The sequence below is a fragment of the Nematolebias whitei genome, chromosome 16 (genome assembly GCF_014905685.2).
Source record: "Nematolebias whitei isolate Nwh7 chromosome 16, NemWhi1, whole genome shotgun sequence".
Taxonomy (NCBI): Eukaryota; Metazoa; Chordata; class Actinopteri; order Cyprinodontiformes; family Rivulidae; genus Nematolebias; species Nematolebias whitei.
The window spans coordinates 18,273,225-18,285,613 of record NC_056513.1 but is presented as its reverse complement, the minus strand read 5'-3'; the positions used below and the strand labels follow the sequence as shown (position 1 = coordinate 18,285,613).

Here is a 12,389-nt window from a genome sequence, read left to right as displayed (position 1 = left end):
CCCCCCCCCCCCCCCCCCCCACACACACACACACACACACACACACACACACACTTTTACTATAAACCATTAGTTCAGGCGGCGCAGTTTCTCTTTCGTCGTGAACAAATCCATTCCACTTGATCAATAGGAGAATATTCAAGCCACTAAAACTCCACTCCAGGTTTTCCTGGATACTCCAACTCTCCACCGTCCCTTCCTGCCTCTTGCCTCGGCAGAAAACGCGCACAGGTGAAGGTACCTGTGTTATTTGCTCGCCAGTTTAGCAGCTTAGTGCGGGCAGTTGTTGACCAGGGGGTTGATCATAAACACATATTCATGTTAGGAGGATGCTTGAGAGCAGCGCTACATCTGTAGCATCTTAGCTTAGCAGTAACTGTGACGCTGTAAGACGCTGCAGGTGTAAGAGAGTGGTGTGTTCAGGTGCGAAGCACGGTGGCGCAACTGGTAGAGCTGCTTCCTCTTAGCGAGCAGGTCCTTGGTTCAAACCCCGGTCCAGGGGCCATTCTGGGTGGAGTTTGCATGTTCTCTCCGTGCATGCGTGGGTTTTCTCCGGGTGCTCCGGTTTCCTCACACAGTCCAAAAACATGCATGTTAGGCTGATTGGTAACTCTAAATTGTCCCTTGCAATAAAGTTGAAATGTCTTGAAAACCCCACACTTTATTGTCCTCAAGCTTCATGAGAAACATCATGTAGATGAGTAGTGTTGAACACAAGTAAAAAAAGTCTAGTGGTGATGTTTTTTTATTTTTTATAAAGACATATACTGCCGACCTGACGCTCTGTATTAAAGTGTATTAAAGTTAAAATGTCTTTAAAACCTACAGCTGAATTTACACAAACTTGGTGAGAAACATGTTTTAAATGTGTGGAATTAAAGGACATCTAGGTGAAATGTTGCTTTTTTGTTCACTAGTGAACACTTATTTTACGTGCGCACACACACACCTACACACATTCATCGTGTCCCCACCACATTATGGATGCTTCTGACGCCCTTGCCCCCCCCCCCCCACACACACACACACGTTAAAGTGACGTCAGTTAATCTTCTGACACCTGATTTAGATCATCAGTAAATAAATGATGATGGGGGAGTGGTGGCGCAGAGGTTATAGAAGGTGGCCCTGTGATCGGAAGGTCACAGGTTCAACTCCCCATACCAACAACATCAAAATGTGGTTGGGAAAGGTGAAACAACCACACCTGCCTCCACCGTCATTTGCCCCATTCTGGGCCCTTGAACAAGCATCGCAACCCCCACCATCTGCTCCCCTGGGTGCCTTAGGTGGCAGCTCTCTGCTCCGCACAGAGGGCTGTGGTAGCTCGGTGGTTGCATCTGGAAGGGCATCCGGCATAAAAACAATTGCCAAGTCTTTGTGTGAGTTATCCTGATGCATGCTCAATAATCCAGGTAGAAAAATCCAAAAAAGTTCAATCTGGTCCTCTGGACATTCAAAAAAACAAAAAACAAAGCAAAAAAATCTAGAAACGTTTCGTCTCTCATCCAAGAGACTTCCTCAGTCTGAGGTGTTGTTTTCAGTTCAGTCTCTTAAATAGCACCTTCTTAGAGTGGATCAACCAGTTTGCTGCTGACAACCAAAACCAGCGGATCACATGCTCAAGAAAGACCATCAGCCTAACAATGGGTCATTAGCACACTGATGGCTGTTTACTACTCACAGAGGGCTGAGTGATACTAGCAATCACAGCATTGTAAGAGGGGGACAGTTGAACCCGGAGGCCTCCACCCCTGTTTAATGATGGACGATTTCTTTTCACAAAGATGTCTGGTTGATCCACTCTGAGAAGGTGCTATTTAAGAGACTGAGCTGAATACAGCACCTCAGACTGAGGAAGTCTCTTGGATGAGAGACGAAACGTTTCTAGATTTTTTTGCTTTTTTTTTTTTTTTTTTTTTTTTTTTGAATGTCCAGAGGACCAGATTGAACTTTTTCGGATTTGTGTGAGTTAGTTCACTGTGGCGACCCCTGAAGAAGGGAACAGCCAGAATAAAAATTAGAAGAAGATCAAGTAAACAAATGATGATAGATGATAAAGACACAGCCAGATAAAAAGAAAACAAACTGTTTTTATATGAAATGTTCAAGAAAGTTTTAACAGAAGGCAAACATGTGTATGGTGGCCCTGGAAAAAACACAATTACATTCATTAACCTTTATTTAATCAGGCAAATCTCACTGAGATCACAGATCTCTTTTGCAAGGGAGGCCTGGTCCTGAAGGCAGCCTAACATGCATGTGTTTGGTCAAAAAACATTTGAAGAAACACAATTAGTTTAAGTGAAACCAGAAGTGGTGGAACCAGTGGGACTACGACACATCGCTGACTGAGCGATGGGGCATTTGAACCTCCCACTTTTCCCACCTCTTCCAATTTCGCTTGCGTTTCTTCACGTTATTATGTATTTTTTTATTTGTAGTTGTTGTTTTTTTTAATTTGTAGTAGTTTTTTTGTTTGCTTGTTTTTTGTAATTGTGGTTTAAACTTCAGTGCTACTTGCTGCCTAAAAAAGCTACAAGGGCATCAAATACTGTATAACGAAACTCCTGAACAGTGAATAGAGCTATTGCCTCTAAGTACGAGGGTCACAAAATTGCCTCCCAGCTTGTTGTCTCTCTGGGTGGAGTTTGTATGTCCCTGGGGATGCATGGGCTTTCTCTGGGTCCTCCAGTTCCCTCCCACAGACCACACATATGCATGCTTAGTTAACTGGTAACTCTAAAATTTTCCCAAGTGTGGTTGAGTGTGTGAATAATTGTTGGTCTCGACTGACTTGGTGGCCCGTGGTGGACTTGTACTGTACCCCGCCTCTGGCACAGTGACTGCTGGAGATAGGAACCGGCTTCCCATGACCCTGAAAAGAGATGTGGTTTAAATAAATAAAGAATGGCCAAATGGACATCAAATGTTCATTATGTCAGTAATTGCTACTAAAAAAACAGATCTTGGTGCTTTGTAGATGTTAAGTAGTACTTGGGTTCAGCATGCAGCATATACAGTATGAGGTGACATTTCAATTAAATCAGCTATCTTGCAACATATATCCAACTATATCTCTTAAGCTGAAACAGATTTGAAAAAATAAAATAAAATCAGGTATTTGGGTCTTGAAGCATTGTGTGAAAGTAAAGAAGGCTTTGTAAAGAGATAAGGGAAAGTTCAACTAATGTTCTCTTTTTAACAAAGTAATCTTTGGGCTCAGTGAAATTTCTGCAGCCAACTACAGATTATGGCTTATTGAATGAATTTTGCTTGACAGCCTTTAATACCCATATTTCTAAAATTACCTGAACAATATTATGCAATATATAGTATATTGTAGGAATATTAATTCCTAGAGTAGTTAGAGGCAAGGGATGATTTTGTATTTTACAGATTTTCAGCTCTGAATATTACTAATTGATGGTACAAACATAGCTAAAACCAAGTCTGAAAAGACCATACATTTTTTATAACAGGTGTATTTTATTTCTTCCTATAATCTATTAATACTATGCTATTAGAAGTCACTTTTATATTCCCATCGAAAGCAGGAAATATAGTCTCTGCCCATCCGTAAATGTTCTCTTGTCTGGCTCATAGCCTGATTTGCTCAAGATAATTTAAGAAACGGCAGCTATATATGTATCATCACTAGATGGAATGCCAAGTACAATTTTATCAGAATCAGAATAAGCTTTATTATCATTGTACCGAAATACAGTGAGATTATGATCATACAGTCGTCCGAAAGATGGGTGGAGTGCACATTGCTGCTGCTACTGGAGCACGGCCCCTTATCCTTTTTCAGAATACTTTTTTTAGATAGAAAAGGGGGGAAAGCCATGACCTTGTCCTATCAAGACACGATTTAAGACATCAAAAAACTCTGCCAGCAAGCACATTTATAAACACATTACATATGAATTTGATGGCAAGACGGTGAGATTTATCCATGAAGCCCTTCCAGATAGACCATAGTCCTGTAAGATGTTGGTCAGCCAGCCTAGTTCTGATAAGCCTTCACAGAAGTTCACGGGGGAGGGGGGGGGGGTGCGATAGACAAAGCTTTTTCCTTACTTTACACATATCCCAGGAGAAGTTTGATGAGTCGGCCTGCTTTTGAGGCCAACCGGGGGAGTCAGATTCAGATAAGCCACAATCGTTGATGTTTTCAGGCAGACTGTTTTTTTCTTGTCAGCCTTGAGACCTGCTGGTACTTTCAAGATCCAAAATGACCATATTTGCGGGCATTCCACTGGTCCGTGCTTATGAGGCTCCTCCAAGTTCGTCTCCAACATGCTGGTGAGTCCCAGAAGCAGCAGGTGGCCTGTGATTCTCACAAATTGCTTCCATCTTACGGTTTTGCACATAAATCAGTCGATTTTGAGTCCTCAAAGTACGAACCAAACCTTCACACAGACTCAGCAGTTTTGCCATTGCTGAAACTGCAGCCGCTGTCTTCCTTAATAGCCAATGACATGGGAATCTGCCGATGCCAAAAAGCAGAAACCCTGCTATCATGAATCCAATTATATAATCATCTTCAGCATCCTCCTGAGACAAAACAGAAAGACACATCAGCTTATAAACTCCCCACGGATCCATGATGCATCCTGCCGCATGAGTCTCAGCAGGGCATGAGGGCTCTCCAGGACCCTGTCGATCCAATGAAATTATTTTGTCGATTGCACTGAAAGTCCAGCTGATCAGATCCATACAGTAGTTTTCGTTTCGGAAGATGTGTAATAGGAGCTCTGATACACAGACAGAAAGCACAAAAAAAAAAAAGCAAGAGGAGAACATGAGAGGGAGAGAAAAGGCATCCGTCTTGCACAAGAGCAAGTGCAGGAAGAACAAAAAAAAGTTCCAGCTTCAAGGTCAAGGTCACAAATCAAGGTTGGTTGTTATTCAAGGTTGTTGCTGTCTGGACCATTGGTATCGATTGTTGCATTGCTTTAGTATAGCTTGGTGAAGGGCATATATTTGTCATATGCAGCACTCTTGTTAATTTAATTTTGATTTGATTATTAATGTTGTTTTCAGATATTGCCCCATTAAGTATTTTAGTTTGTACAATAGAGTTTTGATAAGAACCTTGGGAATAATTGTCTCATAACTGACTGTACAAGTAAAAAAAACAACAACTTTTTAATAGCACAACTGAATTAAAAAGAAAGTGTTAATTGTCAGTCTCCCCACCATCACAGACATCTACACCTCTAGATGCAGGAAGAGGGCCACCTTCATCATGAATGACCCCACTCACCCGGCACACAGACTCTTTGCCCCGCTCCCCTCAGCAAGGAGGTTGAGGAGCATTAAGTGTAGAACCACTAGACTGAGGAACAGCTTCTACCCTGAGGGAGGCTGTTAGACTCATGAATCTCTAACCAGAATAATCACTGTGAAAAAAATCACACCATGTTGCTGCTGATCTGTTTCATGTTGCTGCTGATCTGTTTCATGTTGCTGCTGATCTGTTGCAATGTTAATGTGTTCATGCATGCTCATCTACTTACATGGACTCGTGTTCAGGTTTTTGCTTTTGTTCGACGTAATGTTTTTATGCTATTAATACTTAGTATATTGTTAGTTGATGTTTTTCTTAGTTCGTATCTTAGATGTTATCATTGTTTTTGTTTACATTTTATTGTCGGATGTAACTGGGACCCTGTGTACATAATTTCACTCCACCTCATGTACCACATGAGGTGCGAATGACAGTAAAGAATCTCTGACTCTTACTCTCTGATTAATATATCTTGCTAATTGCACAAGTAGAAAACATTAAGAGAGCTATGCCTAAATACATGTTACAAATCTGAATGAACTGAAGAGTAGAGAGGCAAAAAATGTTCACTATTATTGGAGAAGGTCAAATTTACTGTAGTTTAAAGTTGTGAAAGATAATTCCCTGTGCAAGTAAAGGACAAAAGAGTCTAAATCATATCATCTGAACCAGTGCAACTACCTATCTACCTGGATGATTGAGTTTACAAACCTTATAAATTAGGAATACTTTTTTTTTTTTGCTCTATTTATATATTGTTTTTGAAGTCACATTGGGTGTGGAATAGTTGCATAGATGTATTGTTGGCATTGAAGTGCAAGGATGTGTCAGGAATGTTCTGACTTACATTACTTATGTAGTTTGTAAAGAGAAAGGGCCCTAAGACGGAACCATGTGGTACGCCATTATTGATAGTTAAATAACTACTGTAGAAGAAGTACATTTGTGTTGGTGAACACATTGCTTTTGGCTTCAGAGAGAATTAGAAAACCATTTGATAGTGTGATCTGGCATTAGAAGTCATGGTCCACATTATCAAAAGCTTTGGACATTTCTAAGTATAGCGCAGCGCAGTAGTCCTTAGCATCTAATGATTCAACAACATAATTAAAAACTTCAATGGAGCAGTTGTGCTGCATTGTTTCCTGAAGTAAGTTTGGTGGGAAGATAAGATGTTAAAATAATCCAAATACTTCTTGACTTGAGTATTTATCAATTTTTCTAAGGTGTCCAAGATTCAAGGTGTCCTCTGCCTCTTGCACAGTGACCGCTGAACATGGGGTAACCCCTGCAACCTGGAAAGAAAGAAGCGGGTAAAGATAATGGATGAATGAATTGTTCACACTGGTTATTGCATCAAGTTTATTTTTCATATCTTGACATGTCTTAACAATAACACATAAGTTAGTGCCCTGATCTAATAAAACTTTATAAAAGCCCTCCACACATGTCTGCTCTGGGTCAGCATTTGGGTATTATCCTAGGTTTAGCCCATCTAGATAGTTATCATTAGCTAGAATATTTCAACATTTCTGTTAAAACTTCTGTGTATGTCATCAATTAAATATTTTTACCCTCCTAACATTTGCCTTCATGAGATCCTCTTGGGTTAATAAAAAATGGATAAAGCCAGGAATGATTGCAAAGGTGGCTTTAAGATCTGTCCGTAAGTTTAAATCTCTTCTAAGCTCCAAAGCTCTATAAATGAAATTGACAAGCTTATATGGCCACTGATTGTTCACTTCTCTGATCGAATATAATGTAAGACATGTGGCTTTCAGATAACATTTTTAACCGTTCAAAAATGTGAAATGTCTGCACAGGTTAGGACTGTTGTAGTTACAGCAAAATGAGACTCATAATAGTATTAAGCATACATGAAGTTACTTTTTTATTACCACTTAAACTATGAAATGAACTGCTCAAATAAAATGAAAGGTTCAAAACGAATCAGCAACATTGTCAGTTTAAACTATAAGAGAAGCCAACGTTTTAATATTAAATCAATTTGATGGGTATTTTCTGCATAAACCCAGGAGTATTTTTGTGCTAGAGACAACCAGGTACAGTCTGGGTGTTTTGAATGTGACAGCTAAATCTGAACCAGTCAGCGCTTTTGTCTCATTTGCAGTAGAAACACATCAACTGTTGATAAATTATGTGCATACACCTTATTTATCAAGCACTGATAAATCAGGAGTGCGCACATAAAACACAAAGAAACAGACATTTTGTCTGTCTCTGCAACTTTATGTGGCAAAAATCAGTGAGCTTCTTCACTCAGATTAAGTTGTTCCATCTGTTGTGTATTTTTTATTTTTGCGTGTGTATTTCTGTTGGTATGAAAATAAAGATCCATCTTTCAGCCGTTAGTTTCTTTTGCTAGCGCTATCAAATATAGTAAGGTGATAAATTGAGAGAAAGTGAGGTTGCAGGTATGCATGCATACCATTTGTTACAGTATGTGTTCAAGCAATCAACTTGTCCATTTGTTTGTATGCAGGTTCAGAAGAATATTGTTTGATTGATTATGTATTTTCAAATAACTTTTTAGAGACAAGTTGCTCAAAAGTTTTATTTATTTATTTATTTTGAATTCTAATTTTCTCAGTACAATCCCAAATATGTGAGCATCTTTGTATGTTTGTGTAATTACATACGGGTTAAAATATATTGCCATTTGATAGGCTTAAGCTTTTTGTGTAGGTTTGTTTATTGCATAATATTTTTTGCTTGCTTATTTCAAAATGCGAATATTGTTGGAGCAAACAAACCAAGCAGAGCATGCATCAGTGGCAGAAAAGTGCATGAGGGCATTTCAGTCTTTCTTCCACAATCATTTCTCCACAATGAGACTGTAGTTTTGATGTGGGTGATGATTGTAATGCAGACCTGGGAATGGGTCTACCTGGGCATGCTGTGCTATCCTCTTGACTGATTTTATGCAGAGAATCCACCCTATACTCTCCTTCAAATAGCTTCTTTGTGATGACCCTTGTTGAAAGCATTTACCTGCTGCTCTGATTCTGCTCTCATGTTGAAAGGCCGATGTGGTGAGTTTCTGTGGCATGTAAAGCCACCTATGCTCTTTTCAAAGCCACTAAACTCCCTTTGAGAAGAACAGCCATCTTACCATGCAAGCCACAAGAGTAAAAGAGGGGCAGAGTATGCTGTAAGAAATAATTCAGAAAGGTATGATAGGTCAAAATCCATAGTTTTCTGTGTCAAGAAGTTGTTTCTTTTTAATTCAGCGTTATCATCCCATTTACTGGTTCTGATCCAGTGATGTACGGTGAGGTTTGTGACAGGTGAGGCTGACTCGTCTGGAATTGAATGCTCACATATAAGAACACAAAACTGATCCTTATCTTTCAATGTAGCCTTTTTTTTTTTTTTAAGGCATTTACTGTAAATAAGCTTCAATCTACTCCATACTTATCTCTTTAAAAACAAATAAACATGCATTATCTTACTTTTATTTTAATGAATGAATGAATTTGGAAAAAATGATGAGTTTAGAAAAATCCTTTAGTTTTGAGATATGATCTTTCACCCCCACCCCTCTGCATAACAGAAGAACACACAGCGACTGAAGCACCTGCATCATTGTCCCTATGGGGCAGCACTGCCCCCTATCGGTGTGGGAAGGTACTTTCTGCCTCACCCTGTGTATTTTGACCGTGCATTTACAACCGATTAGAAAGGAGAAATATGTCACATTCATTCAATTTATTAGACAGACTGTAGAACATCAGCATGTGTACCACATGTGTAATCTTTTTTTTTTTTTTTCAACATTTATTTATACAGATACATCACAGTGAGCCTCGAGGACTCATTTACAAGTGAGACCTGTTTTGACAAACAAAAGTGTAATGAAAGTGACAACATGTATAGGATTTGGAGGCTAAAAAAAATCCAAACAGACTCTCATTCCTTGGCCGAGGAAAGATAGCCTGAAGTTGAGAAAAGCACCCCGCACATAGGCACGTAGTGATGCAGACATTCTGCAGGGGAGAGGATATGACAAGGGTGGTGAGCATGTCCAAGGACACTCCAAAGGCACTGTAGGAGTTCTGATAAGAATGGTATAGTCAGCCATTTCCCTCTGGTGAAATCCGGAAACACTCAATAGGTGCCGGGGTCGACCTAAAACAGTGCCAGAGAGAATCCAAGAGTCCTGAAATGATGACACAATGTTTATTCAGCCGGGTCCCTCTGATAGGTCCACAGACTTCCTCAGTGGGAGGGGGTAGAGCGTCGATTTACAGGGCCTCCAGGCAAATTGAGATAAGGTGGCCTGCCAAGGCCAGCCAGGGAGCCAAATTCAGATAAACATTTGTTTTGGGGACAGGCAGAACTTTACTGATTTATGTCTGCCTTGAGTCTTTGCTGGTCCTCACAGAGATCCCGAAACATCCAAATTAAGTGGCCACACCGCTGATCCGTGTCTGAGAGAATCAAACGCGTATATTGGCAATATAAAGAGAAACGGCAATGGGCATGCGCCAACCACCTACTTCATATATTGTATTTGACACAGCACCACCAGAGCACTACACTGCCGCACACCACATTGTTTGAACAGGCAATGCGTAAATTCTGCAATTTTGACTTTTGAGTGTTGAAACAATCCAAAAAACAGTTGTATAAAACAGTTTTATAGAACAGTCAAGTGGTCAAATGTATTTTCTCTTATCAATGTTAGTATTTTACTTGTCGTGTTGACAGGAGCAGCACTGCCTCACCTGCCTCCCCCGACTGCACGTCACCTTATCCACTCCAGGGTAAGGTGTATAGGGTACAGTGTATCAGTAATTTCAGACTGAATGGTCTTGAAACGCATCTTGATTGATCGCATGATTGAACGTATCTTGAAAAGGTTTAACTTTTGTTTCGGCCTTAACTTGTTGAAAGGGTGATACAATTTAAAGCAATTCTTGTATCACCCTTTAAACAAGTTGACTGAAAGAAAAGTTTGAATTTTTCAAGATGTATTAAGAATATATAGATTTACCAACACTGATATCTTAACTATGTAGAAAGCAATTGCACATAGATGCAAACTATTTACTTATTTGTTCTTGGTTTTTATAGGGAAAGAATAAACTACAGTTGATTGGCAAGAATGGCTGAAAGAGATAAAGACAGTTGATGGAGGAAGAACAACCAAATGATTTAGCCATTGTGTAGTCACCCATAAGCTGCACGGCTGGAGAACAGGTAGTGCAATTCTGAAAATAATAGGTTATTAAAAGCATATGAGAAAGGGTAAACAGTTAATATTAATAAGAATAGATCACTGTATTGTTGGTGTGTTACAAAACAGAGTCACACAATTAACTTGGAAAATTAAGTTGACAAGCTGGAGTATTTGTACTGCAATGCTTGATTAGTACATGGACAACAGATGTGTGGGCTGATTGCACATACCCCCCCCCCCCCCCCCCCCCCCCCCCCACACACACACACACACACACATACACACACACAGTAGAATAATCAAGAATAGTGTTTGTATCTCTTTTACATGCAAGCTATGCAGCAGTTGTCACTTGACAATAATTTTTTAAACCTCCAGCCCAACCCTATAGGTAACATTTTTATTATTTTTTTATTATATAAAACCATAATAGAGGAATCTGTTCCAGGCTGTAACAAATGAGATTGAGATGCGATGGAACTTTATAATCCCAATGGGAAAACTGGATTGTTGCAGCAAATGAGACACAGCAAAGAAAACACCCGGTTATAAACCAAAACAAGGCGAATTATGTTGTGTGAATTATTGGAAATCTAGCCAATACAAATCATCATTGTGTAATACTGTATTTCAAAGTTTATGCCTTTATATAAACGTGTGAGGAAAGGCTGAAAATATACTAAAAAAATACAGTAATCTTGGAAAAACTACAAACAACCTAAAGTACATAAACCTTAGCGTATAATAATATATATAATATATGTGTCTGTCTTTAACATAACATCAATTGTGTATGAGCTTGCTTTTCTATTTTATGAAACTGAATTGAAACAAAAGATGGTGTTTATTGTAAACTGTAAATACAACTATATATAAAAGGTGATCTGATTTGTTAGTATAAATCAAGCCAGCCTGAAAGTAAGCACATTTTATTCTCAGAGCAAACAGTCAAAGTCAACGTAAGACTTTTATTTGCTAATAGATTATTGATCACAGTTTCTCCACCAATAGAGTATTCACACTTTCAATAGTGGAACTTACACTGCAGAGCAGAGTCATAATGGTAATCAACATATTTGTGTATGGTATTTAACAGGTTAGTGATCAGAATTGTTAGACAACTAAATATGAGTTTATATTTAATTAAATATTTTTTATGCACAAATATTTTTAAAGCAATCTTATCAAATAAAGGCATATCACTGTAATTTGAGGAACAGATAAAGTATTAGATAATAATGTTCCAAACTCCAAAAGAGGAATGATGAAGATACAAGAACTTAGATTAATATATATATACAATACAAAGTATACAGTGTTCTGCTTTTTCTTGGCAAGTGTAAATGTCCAACTGCTTAAAAGAACAATTTTGAAAAAAAAAAAGTCTTCTTGCAAGAGTTTATTATGACCATGTTTGCTTTTATAACTACTTGGAACACAGCATGTCAACTTGAAAACTTCTCCACAGTAATCTTTGCGACTCTCCTTGTTCGATATGCGATCTGCATTAATTAACTGCACATTCTTTTATGATGTACCGCCACAGAAAAACATCCCCTAACAATTTATTTAAACACAACGTTGCCTATTGCTAATTTAAAAATATGCAGGTGTTGCACAATATAACCAGAATAGTTGGTGAAATGAAGAAAAACAAGATAAGTTTTGTAAATTTAATTTAATATTAAAAAAGGGGAAAAAATGTACTCATTACAACAACCCAGCCATTTTTTTTTTTCCAATCATGGAAATAAATCTAAAGAAATGTGGAATCTCTAACCTAAAACTGCATCTAGACCATATGTATATGTGGAGTTTTAGGAAGTTATTGTATATATATATATCTGCTTATATATATATATATATATATATATATATATATATATATAT

The 12,389-nt window shown here is 38.5% G+C and overlaps 1 protein-coding gene across 1 annotated transcript in view; it reads left to right on the top strand.

The window, feature by feature from the left end:
* LOC119422389 (zeta-sarcoglycan) overlaps positions 1-12,389 on the top strand; it is a 157,685-nt gene that overhangs the window by 18,234 nt on the left and 127,062 nt on the right. The gene's annotated exons all lie outside the window — the stretch shown is intronic.